The sequence below is a fragment of the Protopterus annectens genome, chromosome 11.part0 (genome assembly GCF_019279795.1).
Source record: "Protopterus annectens isolate FY-2018-M chromosome 11.part0, PAN1.0, whole genome shotgun sequence".
Taxonomy (NCBI): Eukaryota; Metazoa; Chordata; order Ceratodontiformes; family Protopteridae; genus Protopterus; species Protopterus annectens.
The window spans coordinates 743,743,580-743,760,258 of NC_056745.1; the positions used below are offsets into that span (position 1 = coordinate 743,743,580).

The following is a 16,679-nucleotide window of genomic DNA, read 5'->3' on the forward strand; positions in this document are numbered from 1 at the left end:
TGCTGTTTTTCAAGAGAGGTATTTTAACTCTGCTGACACTGCGAGCTCAAAAGGGGGTAGTGTGAGCTTTACCAGTACAAAGTTAAGGTCCCAAGCAGGGGTGGGTGCTCCCCTTGGTGGCCTTACGTTGTTTGCCCCTCTCAGGAACTGTTTAATAAGAGGGTGAGAGAAGAGGGGTGGCTCATAGTTGTAATGAACCGAGATGGCAGAGGGATGGATCTTAATGGAGGAGAAGGATAGGCCTCTGTGGAGTAGATCTGCTAAGTAATCCAGGATTAGAGGTAGGGAGGGTAGGGCTGTGTCGTCTCCTTTAGACTGAATCCAGGAGCAATACCTTTTACACTTATCAGCATAGGATTTCCTTGTACTGGGTCTTCTGGCTTCAATAATGATGTCCAGCACCTGCTTGCTGAGGCTGGTCACTGGGGGAGAATTCAAGGAATAAGCCAGGCTGCAAGATTCAGGGTTTGCAGTTGTGGATGCAAGATCTCTCCCCCCGGCTGAGTGAGCAGGGTCGCATTCTGGGGTAGATCCCAGGGTGGCACCGGTGACAGGCTGTGCAGGAATGTGTATCAGTGCTAGCATGGCCAGTCCAGGGCAATCAGAATTGTCCTTGGTCTGTCCTGTCTTATCTTGAGCAATAATCTTGAGAGAAGGGGCAGAGGGGGAAATGCATAGATTGAGAGGTTTACCCACTGGAAGGATAGGGCATCCATTTTCCAGGCCCTGCTGTGAGGTGTCCCGAGGCAGAATTTGCTGAGCTGGTGATTGCAGGGGAGGCAAAGAGATCCACCTCTGGGGTCCCCCATTTCTGAATCAGAAGGCTGAAGGTGCTGGGCTCTAATTGCCACTCATGTGGGTCTAGGATATTTCTGCTTAAGTCATCTGCCAGTGAGTTTTGTTTGCCTGGCAGGAATTGAGCTTGCAGATGGACCTGCATGTCCAAGGCCATGTTCCAAAGGGCCATGGCTAGCCTGCAGAGTGGGTTCCCCCCTGCTTGTTGATGTATCACATAACTGTGGTGTTGTCTGTTTTTATTAGAAGGGGTCCTGGTGACAGTAGGGATCTGAAAGCTGTTAGAGCATGCTGAACAGCTAGCATCTCTTTTTGGTTGATGTACAGATGAATTTGACTTGAGCTGCAGTGGCCCTGAATGCACTTGTCATCCAGGTGTCCCCCCAGGCATAGTTTGATTCGTCTGTGGTTAGGGTCTGGGTAGTGTGGGGTTGAGTAAAGGGAAGTCCCTTGTTGTGGTTGCATGCTGCTGCCTACCAAAGAAACTCTGCCCTTAGACAAGGTATGATATGAATGACAGTTTCCAGTTCCTGAGAATGTTGGCACCAAAGACTTAAGTACCACTGAAGTTTCCTCATATGTAGTCTGGCATATGGAATTAGTAGGATGCATGAGGCCATGAACCCTAGGGCCTGCAGGATTTTCCTTGCGGACAGCTGGGTTCTGGTGGCCATTTGAGTGAAGCAGTCTATCAGATAGGCTTGTTATTCTGGAGTAAGGAATGCCATCTGGGATGCTGTGTACAAGCTTGCTCTCAGGAATACAATCTTTTGACTGGGGACTAGTTTTGATTTCTTTTTCTTGATGGTGTACCCCAGGGAGGTTAGAAGTTTTTTTTTACAAATGTCAGGTGCTGCAACAGTATTGCTTGACTGGCAGTCGTCCAAATATGGGTAAATTTGAATTTTTCTCTGTCTGCAGTAGGCAATACTCTGGGAGCAGTGGATAAGCCAAAGGGAAGTGCAGAGAACTGATAATGCACAAATCCTGCCCTAAAGTGTAGATATTTCCTGCATGAGTCCCTGATAGGGATGTGCAGATAGGCTTCTTTTAAGTCTAGGGTGGCTAACCAGGCATCTTTGGCCAGCATGGGAAGAAGCTGCTGCAGGGTGAGCATTTTGAATTTTGGTACCACCAGGAGGGTGTTTAGAATGGGAAGATCTAGGATTGGGCACTAAGTGCCCTCTTTTCTGGGTACCAGAAAAAGTCTGGAATAGAACCCTTAACCTAACTGTTCAGCAGGAACAGGCTGAATTGCCCTTATAGAGAGCAGGGATTGAACTTGGATTTGTGCCTCTGCCCAACTGGTTTGGAGGAAGTTCTGGGAACCCTTTTGGGTTTGGCTGTGAGTGGAAGTAAAATTTGTACCCCTGGGATACAATGTTGAGGACACATCGGTCTTCGGTGATGGAGGTCCAGTTTTTTGCAAGATGGGCAAGTTTTCCTCCTATGGGCACAAGCAGTTGGGCAGTGGTAGGAAGTGGAGTTGAGAAGTCATTGTGAATTCTTTCTGTAGGTGGTGGCTTAACACTCCCTGTTTTTGAAGTGGAGGCACTCCATTGCTTAGATCTCTGCATACCCTGAGACTGTAATATGGGGGGTCTGTTTTCCCTGGGTCTACTTTGAGATGGCCTTGAGGGGGCTGGAAAGGACCAATGTTTCGTGGGGCAATGCCTACTATATCTAGGAGGCTGTACTTGCAAGAAATCTTTGACTGTCTGCATAGATTTAGCTTTTTCTTCCATCTTTTTAAGAACCTCTTCTGCTTTGGTGCCAAACAGATTGTCCTTGTTCAAAGGAGCATCTATTCATTTTGATTTGGCAAGGTCTGGCAAGGTCTGCTCTTTAAGCCAAGCATGCCTTCTCAGAACAGAACCAGTGACTGCTGCCCTGCAAGATGCTTCTAGGGCATCAAAGCCACATTGCAAAGTATGCTTGCTGACATGGCTTGCAGAATGCATAAGCTCTTGTAATTCTTTATTTTCTGCACAGTTTGTAAAGGTAGCTATTTTTTGCTTAATAAGTTCCATAATATGTTGTTGGTAATTCAGCATGTGAAACTGGCAATTCAAAGCAGAAATGGCGAGAGTTGTAGAGGTGTATACTTTCTTACCCCATCTGTCTAAAGCTCTGGAATCCCTGCCTGAAGTGGTGGGATTCTTAGCTGTAGTTGCTTTGATACCTTTAGGCCCCTGGGAGATGACCTCTGGGTCAGCAGTAGGATTTATGAAAAGGAATTTGTGAGAGTCAGGAACACTGTAGTACCTGTCTGGTTTCCTAGGAGCAGGGGGTAAAGTATCAGGAGTTAAACTGGATTCCATAAAGACATCATCCACAACATCCAGGACTGGGGGTATTGCTAAAGGCCTATGTTGTGGCAAATCTAGAAATACTCTGAGTTTGTTTTTGGACTGAGGATAGTCTTGGTATTCCCAGTGGAAATGCTTTCTTAAAGTATGTAAGGTTTCACCAAAAGAAAAACCCTCTGGAGGAGAAGCAGAGGGAATGGATTCCTCTGCATCTGAATCCTCATAAGCAGATAAAGGCATGTCTTCATAATCAGATACCTCAGAGTCATCAGACTCTTGGTCTATTAAAGCTGCTGGGGACTGGTCCCTTTTTCTCTTAACAGGGGAAGGCTGACTTCCTCTAATCAGCATAATAAGGACTTCTGCCATGTTAAGCATTTGATGTTGTGGCAAGAAAGCAGGTGCTTGAGTTTGGGTTGTCATTTCTTTAGGCGTAGTGCGTACCCTTGGCCTTAGAAACTTGGCAGTTTTAGACAGAACTGAAGACACGAAGGAAGTCATCAGTTTGTGTTGAATATCAGTAGCGCGAAGAACTTCCTCAGAAGTCTTTACCTGCTCAGCAGCTCTGGACCCATCCAAGGTAGAGACATCCGCAGGTTCCGAAGTCAAAGAAGAGTCTTGTGGCATACCAGACTCCAAACAGGTCTCGGTAGAAGCCTGCAAATCCACTGAAGCGAGCATCAGGGGCTACAAAAGAGCCTCACTGAGTACCAGCAAACTGGCGACTAGCTTAACGGAAGCATCGTCAGCGGTTTTGGACCTGTGCAGTCTGTCTGTCTTTATCCTTATGTTTTTTCGGAAGATCGCTAGTTGGATGGCTTACTGTAGCCATTTTGGAATACGGTAATCGAGAACGAAAGTATTTATTGCCAATAAGTGCCTGCCGATGAATAGTTCAGGCGTTGAACAAGGCACAAAACTGACAGCGAGGTACGTCGTGGTCTGGGCCTAAACAGGTGATGCAGTAAGAATGGAAATCTCGGTGTGGTATTTGCTTTCCACAGGCAAGACAACTGTTAACTTTTTCTGACATTGGTTAGAACAAGAAAAAAGGATCCCCAATGGGGTACTTAGCTTTAGAAAACTTCAGGATAATTCAATTTGGAAACAAAAACTCAGGTAGCAGCCGACCGGCACTCATGCGAACTGCTTCTGCTTCAGGCTCCTCAGCAAGAAAGACTGGTGTAATGGCGTTGGCTGCCTGTTTTTATACACCTGATGACCTAATGTCAGACCTGGAGCAACAGAAACCTACGCAGAAATACTAAGTCTCTGGTATTCGGCCGACTGAGGGCTACCTGCAGGCAGATAACCCAAGTGTGATGACTGCAACAGTGAAACAGGAAGAACATTTACCCCCAACCATAATCAGTTCTTAGAATTCAAATCAGTCATTAGATTAACATAGATTAATTATTTAAAACTTGATTAAATAAAATAAAAAGGACTACCGCAAGCCAAACGACATGGCATGCAAAGTAGAACTGATTCTATATATCTAAACTAAATAAGATAAACAAAAAAAATCAGCAAGTTTATAGGAAAGTGCAATGGCTAGATGCAAGTTCTACTACACCAATAATTTTGTTGCTGCTGATCTGGTATGAAATGTCAGTCAGGTACTGAGCAAAGATGAATTAGCTGCGTTAGATAAGGGACTTACCTTAAGTGCAATATAACAGACATTCCCTAGGATTCAGAATGGGCTACCTTCAGCAGTAAGCTTTAAACTTGGCCATTTTACTACTGGCAGTAACCCTTTCCAATTCACAGACAATCCTATACTAGTGATTCTGTACAATCTATAAAATCACAATGATGGGCTGTCTCCATGACTTACTGCAGGGGAGCAGCATATGATAATTAGCCAGCTATGCCAAGAATCTCAATGGCAACACCCAGATCTGCTCCGACTTACAGCACAACGGCATGAAAATTACAGAACAAACTGATATTGCCAACGTTCTGGCAGATAGGTTCAGTGCTAACTTTACCCCCCTCTCACCCCCTAAAGGGCCCACATCTATACAGGAAGAATGCAGAGTCCCTGTAATCACAACTATGCAGGCAAAAGCTGCACTCTCTAAAGCCAAAAACACAGCATCCATGGGACCGGACAACATCCCAGGCTGCGCTTTACACAAACTTCAGAATGAACTGGCTCCCCACCTAAGCACCATGCTCAATCATAGTCTCACATCAGGCTTTGTGCCCAATGAATGGCGCACAGCAACAGTTATCACACTCCACAAAGGGGGAGCCACCACTGATCCTGGGAACTATCACCCTATTAGCCTGACGAGCCTGCTCTGTAAGGCCATGGAATGTATCATCATGGAACTCAAACAAAGACATTGGTAACCTCCAAACTCTGGATCCCACCCAGTTCAGGTTTGTGAAAGGCAGATCATGCCTCCTGAACCTGATCGACTTCTTTGAGGCAGTCACCAAAGCTGTAGATGAGGGTAATGTGGTCCGCACAGCCTATCTTGACCTTGCCAAGGCTTTCGACACCATCCCCCATTCTGGAATTATAGCTAAACTCACTAAACTAGGTATAAATCCCTACACCACAAGATGGATTGCCAATTGGCTCACTGACAGAACCCACACTGTAAAAGTTGCAGACTCTAAATCTGACTTCAAACAAGTGACAAGTGGAGTATCACAGGGTTCAGTCCTGGGACCTCTCCTGTTTGGTATCTACTTCTCTGAAGTACATGCTAATACAGAAAGCCTTTGGCTGATGAAGTTCGCAGATGACTGCAAACTAGGAGTCATAGCAGAGTCCCCAAATGATGTGGACATCCTACAGAAGGGCCTCACTGAGACAGATGGCTGGTGTCAGAGCCATGGCCTTAAGCTCAATGCCAAAAAGTGCATTGTCATCCCCTTTGGTAAAAACTCTGTACCCATGAACTACCACATAGGTGGCAGTCTACATAACGCCGAATGTGTGATAAGAAACCTGGGGACCCAGATGGACAGTAGTCTCTCCTTTGATAATCACATTGCTACAGTAGTCAGGAAATCCTTCTACGTGGCACACCTCATCACAAAAGGGTTCTCATCTAGGAAAAAAGAGGTCATGGTTCCCCTCTACTCGACACTCATTAGACCCATTATAGAGTACAACTCCCCTTTTGGAATGTCCCTCACAAGACATCTGCAGCAGCTGGAAAGGCCATAGAAGTGCCTTACAAAGAGGATTACTGGCCTCAAACAGATGCCCTACACTGATCGTCTCAAAAAACCCCAGCTTTACTCCGTAGCATATCACCTACTCCGAGGTAATCTCTGCCTAACAAATAAAGCTATGTCAAACCCAGACCTGTTGGACATGTTACACCTAAAGAAATCCCAATCCCTCCGAGCTACACGCTCTAGGGACCTATACCTTGTCACCACAATAAACTGAACATGCTGGAGGGATAGATTCCTGTCCCAGAGACTTCCCATACTCTGGAACAAGCTACCCATCTATGTCAAGCAAAGTTCCTCATTAGCACTCTTCAAGAAAAATCTTGATAAGTGGATGGGAAATGGGAAATACACCCCGCGGATCACTTTGGTGGCTCTGCTCGACAGGAGCACAGGAAAATAACTTTCTTGAGTGGCGTAAGCCAGGGAACCTTGTTGGCTAGGCTTACTTAGGCCCTTGGGTCGATCGCCTAGTACCTACCTATGAACCTATGTGTTCTTCTCCAGAAATGTCTGCGGAAAGGGATTTATGTTGTTGTTGTTTTTCTTTCGGCTTTTCCTGGTTAAGGGTTGCCACAGTGGAACTCCGTAGCTGAGTTAATTAACAAGGCCAAAAGGTTGTCTTCACCCATTATTTTCAGTTCAAGATACTAGGTTAGAGGTAAGTGTCGAGAAGTTAAATGGAGAGGGAGTGGTGATAGTGGTGGGAGACTGTATGCATGTAGATATGTGCATGTCTGTAGTGGTAAGAGTGGTCTTAGGTAAGTGCATCCTCGAGTGTGATTGGTTGGGGAGGTGTGACTGATGTATCGTGAGTGTCTGTGTACGTGTGTGTGTGTGTGTGTGTGTGTGTGTGTGTGTGTGTGTGTGTGTATTTGGGCTGGGACACTTTTCCATCACTACGCTAAATAACTTTAAAAAATTAATGGAACAGATTTTGCAGCAAAACTTCCTAAATGAGCACAAAGTAATATGAAACTCTACAGTCAGACAATAAATATAAGAGAAAAAATCATGGCTATTCTGAAAAATCAAGGACAGCTGAAAGGTGTGTGTGCGTGTGCGTGTGTGTGTGTGTATGTATGTGGGGAAGCAAATGAGAATGATACTTGTGCCAATGTAACACGTGGGCCACCAGCAGTGGGTATTGCTACTGATTAACACTTGCAGTAATCATCATGTTATTCAGAGACAAATAAGCCAATAACAAGGGCTTTCCTCACTGCAGTTAACAAGTCTTTAAACTGCTTTTTTTTGTGATTGTGTTGACTGACCCTTTTTCCACAGCAGTTAATACTCATAGATAGGGTCTTACTGAATCTGCTCCATTGTTTTTAATTTAAAATTGCTTATGTGGAAATCAGTGAGCAATTCCAGTGTTAAGTCTGTTGGTTTGGCTAAACCACTTGTACTCACTTTCATCAGCTACCCCACTGGAAACAGCTATTTAGAATCTGCAGCTAAGAATATGATTTATGAAATCATTAATATGAGAAAGGAGTGACAACAGACAACTGCAAATAAATAAACTGGAGCAAAGGAAAAAAAAAACAGAAAAATAGAACTAGGTTTTGTTAAATATCTGTGACTGAATACAGTGAGTTAAAACCTCAAGTAACTGTAAAACTTATGTTGATCCAATAAAATGTATCACCTCTGTACTCCATTTTTTTTGTGTGTGTGTTAGTGGACTTTAGCACAAAAGTAGATAAAGTTAGAGATACTGTAATTACGGATACCGTCTACTGTCATAATGCAATTTTTATAATGTCAACAGCTGCTGATGGCTATAACACATTAAACAATCCTATGTTTGTGTATGAGAATAAATATGTGTTTTCTGTGAAATGCTTTTCAGTACACAAAGTACTGAAGCCAAAATGAATTAATAGCTGGACAGTACTCCGTCACAGATTTTTTTTAGAAACACAACGAAATCCACTGTTTGTGTTGTTGACAAACAAACATCTGCACACTGTGAGTGATGTACTGGTTATCGCAGATATTTCTTCATTGTACACTTCTCTCTCATTATATCTCTTATAAAATACTGGTTGGCTAGACAGCTTATTCTAATAGCAGAACTTCAGACATAGGTTTGTTGAAAATGTGCTTACACACATTTGTCTGACAGCAGTGACTATTATTCCATAAAAGGTACAGGCAATGGGTCTGGTGTGGTCCCTAAGTATGCAAAACTGCATATCTAGTAGAAGCAGAACACAATGTTTAATTGTGAATCAGTACACAAACTGCTGATTGCTTTTAAAAGCAGTTTATTGACATTTCTCTCATTTGGCTTGACTGTGATCAGTTATTAAAATAATTTTGAGTCCTTTGTAATTAACAGATATAGACTGAATTTTACTGTTTGCTGCTACATGTTGTAGTCATGTGAGTGATCTCAAAATGTATTAAATTCTATTAACTCTGAGAATGCAGCTTCTCAAAATGAGTGAACTAATTTCTCTATTTTTAAGTAATCTCCAACTCTATGAGGTACAGCAAAAAATGTGTGAGAATAAGAAACTAATGCAGAGTGCAGGAGGTTTGTTTTACTGTTTTGTGTTGAAACTATAGAAAAAGTACAGTTTTGTACCTACCATAAATGTAGATGTTCGAAGATCCACATTGCTGCAGTCCTAACACTTGGGTAGTCCGCTGTCCCTCGGTCGGCCCGAATATCAGAGTATAAGGCTGACGTCGGTCAAGGCGCATTTGACTGACATCAGAATGTCAGGGTACAAATGCGCATGACCGACGTCATATCCTCAGTCTTTTCTTGCCCCAGATGTGAGAAGACCCTAAAAAGAAAGGTCAAAACCCATAGACAACAACTAAACAACCAACCAGCCTAACACCAAAAATATGTACAATATATACAATATATACACTATACCTCAGAGGGATAACCCAGCCCACACAACCACCTCAAACTACAGAGGGGAAGGAGGGAGGGTAAATTGGACTGCAGCAATGTGGATCTTCGAACATCTACATTTATGGTAGGTACAAAACTGTACTATGTTCTTCATCTCACATTGCTGCAGTCCTAACACTTGGGTAGAATCCCAAAGCAGAGGTAAGGGAGGATGGCTAAACTATAATGAAGCAGGGGCTGCCAAAATGCCCTGCAACACAGCAGTGGCAAAACCAGCCCTGGATTTAGAGTACAGAGGAAGGTGGTAATGCTTAGAGAAGGTATGCACAGAACTCCAAGTGGCTGCCTCCAAAATATCCTTAGTAGCCACCCCCCTCAAAAAAGCTGTTGAAGTGGCAGTAGCCCTAGTGGAATGAGGCCTAATCCCAGCTGGAATCTCTTTGCCATGATGGGAATAACAGAAAGCAATGCAAAATCCAATCCACTTAGAAATAGTTTGTTTTGACACGGCTTTGCCCTGAGAGCACAAAGCAAAAGAAACTAACAACTGCTGAGATTGTCTGAACCCTTTAGTTCTGTCCAAATTATATCGCAACTGCCTGTGTACATCTAAAGTGTGCAAAATCTTTTCCCCTTTAGTTTGGGGATTTGCATAAAAAGTAGGCGAATGAATAGTTTGGTTTAAAGCCACACTAGAAACCACTTTAGGCATAAAGGAAGGATTAGTACATAAAGATACCCTATCCTTATGGAAAAGTAAGAAAGGCTCAACTGCCATAAGGGCCTGCAATTCAGAAACCCTTCTTGCAGAGGTAATGGCCAACAAAAAAGCAGTCTTCCATGACAAATATTTCAACTCAGCAGTAGCTGCAGGCTCAAAAGGTTGTAGAGTGAGTTTCTCCAACACAAAATTGAGATCCCAAGCAGGAGTAGGAGCTCTACGTGGGGTCTTATATTCTTTGCCCCTCTAAGAAATTGCTTGAACAAAGGATGAGAAAACAATGGTGGGTCACAGTCGTAGTGAGCTGAAATTGCTGCAGCATGAATCTTAATAGAAGAGAAGGACAAACCTTTGTCCAATAACTCAGTAAGATATTGAAGAGCCACACTTAAATCAGGCTCAGAAACATCCAAATCCTTAGCTGCACTCCAAAATAAAAATCTCTTCCATTTATCTGCGTACACTTTCCTTGTACTAGGCCTTCTAGCTTCCAAAATCACATTCAAAACTTGTTGTGGAAGTTGAGACCCTTTATGGTTTAAAACAGAATATGCCATGCTGTTAGGTGAAGAGAGTGAAGCTTGACATTGAGCAAATGACTGTCCTCCTGGGACAACAGATGAGGAATCAAAGGCAAAGGCCATGGAGGCTTCCTTACCAGACTTCTCAGTAATGGGTACCAGTGCTGTCGAGGCCAATCTGGAGCTATCAAAATCATCCTTGGCTTGTCCTGTCTGACCTTCAGAAGTACCTTTGGGAGGAGAGGCAGAGGTGGAAAGGCATACACATGAAGATTTTTCCAACTGAAAGAAAGAGCATCCACTTTCCAAGCTGTGGGATGAAACCGCTTTGTGCAAAACTTTGGCAGCTGGTGGTTTAGTGGAGAAGCGAACAGATCTATGTCTGGAGTTCCCCAGGACACTGTCAATTTCTGAAATACATGAAGATCCAGTTTCCACTCGTGGGGATCCATGATTTGTCTGCTTAACACATCTGCTAAGGAGTTCTGTGCTCCGGCAGAAACCTTGCCTGAAGACTTAGTTGTAAACTGAGAGCAGTCTCCCACAAAATCATTGCTTGCCTGCATAGAGGATAAGAATGTGTTCCCCCTTGCTTGTTGATGTACCACATGATAGTTGTGTTGTCTGTTAGAATCAACACCTGCCCTGGAAGAAGTAAATCCTTGAAAGCTATTAATGCAAACTGGACTGCTAACATCTCCTTCAAGTTGATATGTAGATGCTGTAGTCTGACAGGCCACTTGTCTTGTATCCACTTTCCATTTAGATGAGCTCCCCAAGCTTTGTCTGAGGCATCTGTTGTTAAAATTTGACTCGCCTCTGGCCGGGTCACAGAGAGTCCCTTGTTTAGGTGACATTCCTGAGCCCACCACAAAAATTCCTTTTGAATGCAAGGTATTATTTGAATGACAGTGTCCAGATGCTGGTAGTGCTGTGTCCATACATTTTTGAGATACCATTGCAACTTCCTCATATGCAGTTTGGCATTGGGAAGCACCAGAATACAAGATGCCATGAACCCTAAGGCTTGAAGGACTGTCCTTGCAGTCAGCCCGGACTGAAGAGATAGATGATGGAAGTAAAGGGAAAGATTCTTTTGTTTGTCCGGGGTTAGAAAGGCCATCTGGGATGCTGTATTCAGTCTTACTCCCAGAAAGCACATGTCTTGAGAGGGTACTAGACTGGACTTTATTTCATTCACAGAATACCCCAGGCATCTTAGCACTGCTATCACATATTCCAAATGACGAAGAAGCTCGTCCCTTCCTTGAGCCAGAATCAGGCAATCGTCCAAATAAGGATAGATCTGTATTCCTTTTAGCCTGAAGAAAGCTATCACTGGAGCCAGAACTTTTGTAAATACTCTGGGCGCAGTAGATAAGCCAAAGGGCAATGCAGTGAACTGATAGTGAGAAGTCCCAGTCCGAAAACGCAGATACTTCCTGCAACTTAGCCTGATAGGAACATGAAGGTAAGCCTCCTTGAGATCCAAAGTTACCATCCAGTGATCCTTGCCCAGTAGAGGTAAAAGCTGTTGTAACGTCAACATTTTGAACTTGGGAATGTCCAGATAAGTGTTGAGGATAGATAAATCCAAAATTGGTCTCCACGTGTTCCCCTTTTTTGGCACAAGGAACAGGCGAGAATAAAATCCTAGGCCCCTTTCTGGCATAGGAACCGGCTGTATGGCCCCTATTTGGAGTAACAGAGAAATTTGCTTGTGAGCCTCTATTCTTTGTTGAGGAGGAATGTCTGGCATGCCTTTGAAAGGAGGCAAGGTATGGAAATAAAACCTGTAACCGTGATGTATGATATCCAGTACCCATCTGTCTTGGGTAATCAAACTTCAATTTTCTTTGAAAAGTGCCAACCTTTCTCCCAAAGGTGCTGCCAGGCGAGAAGGTTCTGGCAGCTGAAAAGGTAGGTCATTGGGTCTGTTTACGAAAGGACTGACCCCTGCCCTCACCCGAAGACTGTGCAGGAGAACTCCCTGTCCTAGGCCTGAAAGAGCCCTGACCTCTGCCCCTGCCACGTCTAGATCTACCCCTAGACTGGGAATCATAAGAAGGATACGTCCACCCTTTAGTAGGCCAATTTCTACTAAACTTTGGAGGCTGAACCTGCAAAAAATCTTTAACAGTCTGCATAGACTTAGCCTTGTCTTCCATTTTCTTTAAAACTGCCTCAACAGGAGAACCAAACAAGACATCAGATTGCAAAGGGGCATCCAAAATCCTAGTTTTAACATGGTCAGATAAATTTTGATCCCTCAGCCAGGCATGCCTGCGAAGAACTGACCCAGTGGCAGCCACCCTAGACGAGGCCTGTACAGCATCAAAACCACATTGCAAAGAATGCTTACCCACCTGTTCAGAAACATGCACTAAATCTTGTAACTCTTTACAATCAATACCTTCCGCCAGAGCATCAACCTTAGATTTCAACTGTGAAAGGAGATAATTTTGATATTTCAACATGTGAAACTGGCAATTCAAAGCTCTCATGGCTAGAGTGGAAGAAGTATAAACTTTCTTTCCCCATCTATCCAAGGCCCTGGCCTCTTTATCTGCAGGAACCGGATTCTTGACAACAGAAGCCTTTACACCCTTAGGCCCCTGGCTAACAGTTTCTGGGTCTGCCCTAGGACTCTTAAAAAGATACTTATGAGCTTCAGGCACCCTGTAATACCTATCTGGTTTAACAGGAGCAGGAGGCAAAGAATCAGGATTAAGCGAAGCCTCTGCAAACACATCTTCCACTACATTCAGAACAGGAGGTATAGCTAAAGGCCTATGCTGGGGTAAAAACAAAAATTCCCTAAGCCTTTTCCTGGAATCAGAGAAATCCTGGCCTTCCCATTTAAAATGCTCTCTCATGGAGTGAAGGGTCTCTGAAAAAGAAAAATCCTCAGGAGGAGAAGCAGAAGGAATAGAATCATCCACATCAGAATCAGAATAATGAGAATACTCCTGCAAGTCTTCAGCCGAAGACTCAGACACATCCGAAGCCTGCTCATAATCCCCAACACAGGTTCCATCCTAGGCCTCTTATCAGGAGGGGGCATAGAGCCTCTAATTAAAGTAATTAAATCTTCTGCCATTTTAAGCATGTGCCTTTTGGGCACAGAACCTGAAGAACTAGGAGTGACACCCACAGAAGCAAAACTAGACCTGCCTCTAGGAGAAGCCTTGGAAGCAGAAAGAGAGGGCCTAGACACCTTAGGAAGGGAGGGGAGTACAGTTACCTGAGAAGCCCCTACAGCCTGACCTGCCTCCTGGGAGGCCACATCCTGTAAAAACACAGTTTCTCCCTGGGACTCCATAGAGGCCTCCGTCGGAACCACCGGTTCCACTGGCGCCTCTAAAGAACCGGCGTCCGGTTCGGACGACTCCTCTAACCTAGGTTTAACTGCCTTGTCCTTGCGCTTCTTTGAGGAAGCGGCGCCGGAGCAGCCGACGGCATATTGTAATTGCACCGCTTCCCAAAGACCAACCTGGCACAATCCAACCTACGCTTTATAGTGCGTTTATTGAACCTAGCACAAAAGCGACACCCAACAACGTCGTGCTCAGGTCCCAAACAAGGTATACACAAATTATGGTAATCCCTATGCGGTATCTGTTTCCCACAAGAAATACAGTTATTCACTTTTCTGACATCCGGTAAACCACTGAGGCAAGAAAAAAACAAAATATTCCCCAACGGGGTACTTAACCAACTCTGACTTCGGTCTGAAACTCCGAATTCGAAAAATTTCAGAACGCCGAACGGCACTTGCAACACTGCTTCTGCATCGGACCATGCGGCAAAAAAGACTGAGGATATGACGTCGGTCATGCGCATTTGTACCCTGACGTTCTGATGTCAGTCAAATGCGCCTTGACCGACGTCAGCCTTATACTCTGATATTCGGGCCGACCGAGGGACAGCGGACTACCCAAGTGTTAGGACTGCAGCAATGTGAGATGAAGAACATCCAACTTTGTTGCGAGTACATGATTAAGTGATTAGTATACCTGATGGAATTTTGTGCAGTTTTCAGCCAAGCAAATCTGACAACAGTAGCTAGATTTTAAATAAAGTACCCGCAATAAAGTTGTGTATCATCTTGCAGACATGTTAACTGGATATGGGCAAATGAAGAATTAATGAAGGGCAAAAGGGAAGCCAGAGCGTATCCAAGTACTCAACAGCTAAAATGCAGAGAAGCCAGTAATGAACAGGATGCCAGTCTACTACAGCTTTTCTAAAAGTAAATACTTTTAAGTATACTCTATGCATGCCATAAACATTTTTTCAAATACAAAGCATATTCTATGCTCTCCAACTAGCCAGAAATCCTACTCTAAAACTCCAACTCCATCCTGATCAATAATAAAAAATGTCATACATTGTCTGCCCTAAAATGAACACTAACTTCCAAAAACATGCATCTCCTCCTAAATCATAGCCTCTAAAACCAAATGCGTCATTAAAATGACAAAAAAATAGCCAAATGCAATTAAAAACTGAATAAAATCAGACAAATCGATAAGTGTACTACTAATAAAATGAACCTGATTCTACATAACTAAACTAAATAAGATTAAAATACCTAAAAACAACTAAACTAAAACAACATAAGAAAATCCAACATAAATTCTCAATGCATACCAAATATAGCACAAATAACAGAAAACCAACCCACAAGACAGTCCATACAAATCTATGTATATCACCCAACACCCTAGTTTAAAGATAATATAAAATATAGCATCCCAGTAAAATGAAAGACGAACTATAAAAAAGGATACACAGAATATGTTGAGGTCACCTTCATGTGATACATAAATATCTTCTACTGCTGGATTATAGAATACAGTTTCATGTTCAGTAACTTCAAAAACTCATTCCTTTATTTTACAGTATGCAATTTTTTCATGAACCACAGTCTATACATCCACATATTCCATCTGAAAACACACATGCAATATGTAATACAGAAATGTGTGTGTGTGTGTGTGTGTGTGTACATGAGCACATACATATGTTTTTTTAAACATCATTATGAAATTATCACTTAAGACATGCAGTAACAGAAAATAAACTGTAACAATGTTTTTTCATGCATCATATGTTGCATGTTTTCTTTCTTTTTAACAGTCATGTACTCCAACATTACATATATTGCACAATTTCTGCCTTTTCTTCAGCCTCACTCTTCCTGAATATCATGTTAGATATAATATTATGTTAGATGTACTGTACCCACAACTCCCATTTACTTCTATATAATTTGTTATAATTTGCTTATTCCTTTTTCTAAAGATCGCACTTCCCTTTCTTTTATCTCTTTAACAATATTTAATACTTCAGTCACCGTTAGTTTAGATTTTATTTTCCATTTTCTAGTAATTGCTTTTATAGCAGCCAATAGCAACAAACTTTATAAGACCATACTATGTCTAAGCGATTAAGATCCCATGTCCCAGCTCATAAGAATCATTTCCTTATTTACAGAAGTTTGCTCCCCCAATATTTCTGACAGAGTACTGTGTACAGTTTTAAAATCTACCAACTCATCACACTCCCGGAAAACATGTTCCCAGTTACCTATCTCTTTACTGTCTATCTACCTGAGGAATAATTCTTTGAAGTTTACTTAGTGTATAAAATACTTATACAAACACTACAAAGCAAAAATCCAAAACTTTCTGGACACTGATGCGTACTTGGAAGCCATGCACATATCCTTCCATTGTTACTTTATAATTTCATGAAATATTTTATATGTCCTATTAATTTCCCTTTTTTAAATAGTGGCTTCTGTTCTAGGCTTGACTAAAAACTCTACTAGGGCTAGACTTTCACTCTCCCTTATCCCTTTCTCTATACTCTGATATCAAACTCTGGGTAGGGAAGGCAATTTCTAACCTGCAGTGTAAAAACTTCTGCGTAGCCTCATCCCACTCTGTTACCTTTCCCTCTCTAGTAAGTTGCTCCAAACATCTTGGATCCTTTGTCAGTTTTCTCCAGTAAATTCTAACCCCAACTTGCCTATTTTCTGTACCCCTACCAAATCTCAATAAAAAAAACGTCAAAGCAAGCACAATAAATAAAAACATAGGATCTCATGTTACAAAAACTCAGAAATGACAGCTCACACAAATCCTGCATACACGTGTACTTTCAAAAAAAAAGATTCATTATTAGATGGGCATTGGCATTTCTTTTTCAACTGTTTCACTCACTGCTTGCTACTGAAATTAACC

At 42.7% G+C, this 16,679-nt stretch overlaps 1 protein-coding gene across 1 annotated transcript in view; it reads right to left on the minus strand.

Moving 5' to 3' along the window:
* CCDC91 (coiled-coil domain containing 91) overlaps window positions 1-16,679 on the minus strand; it is a 1,729,462-nt gene that overhangs the window by 1,663,853 nt on the left and 48,930 nt on the right. The window lies entirely within an intron of this gene.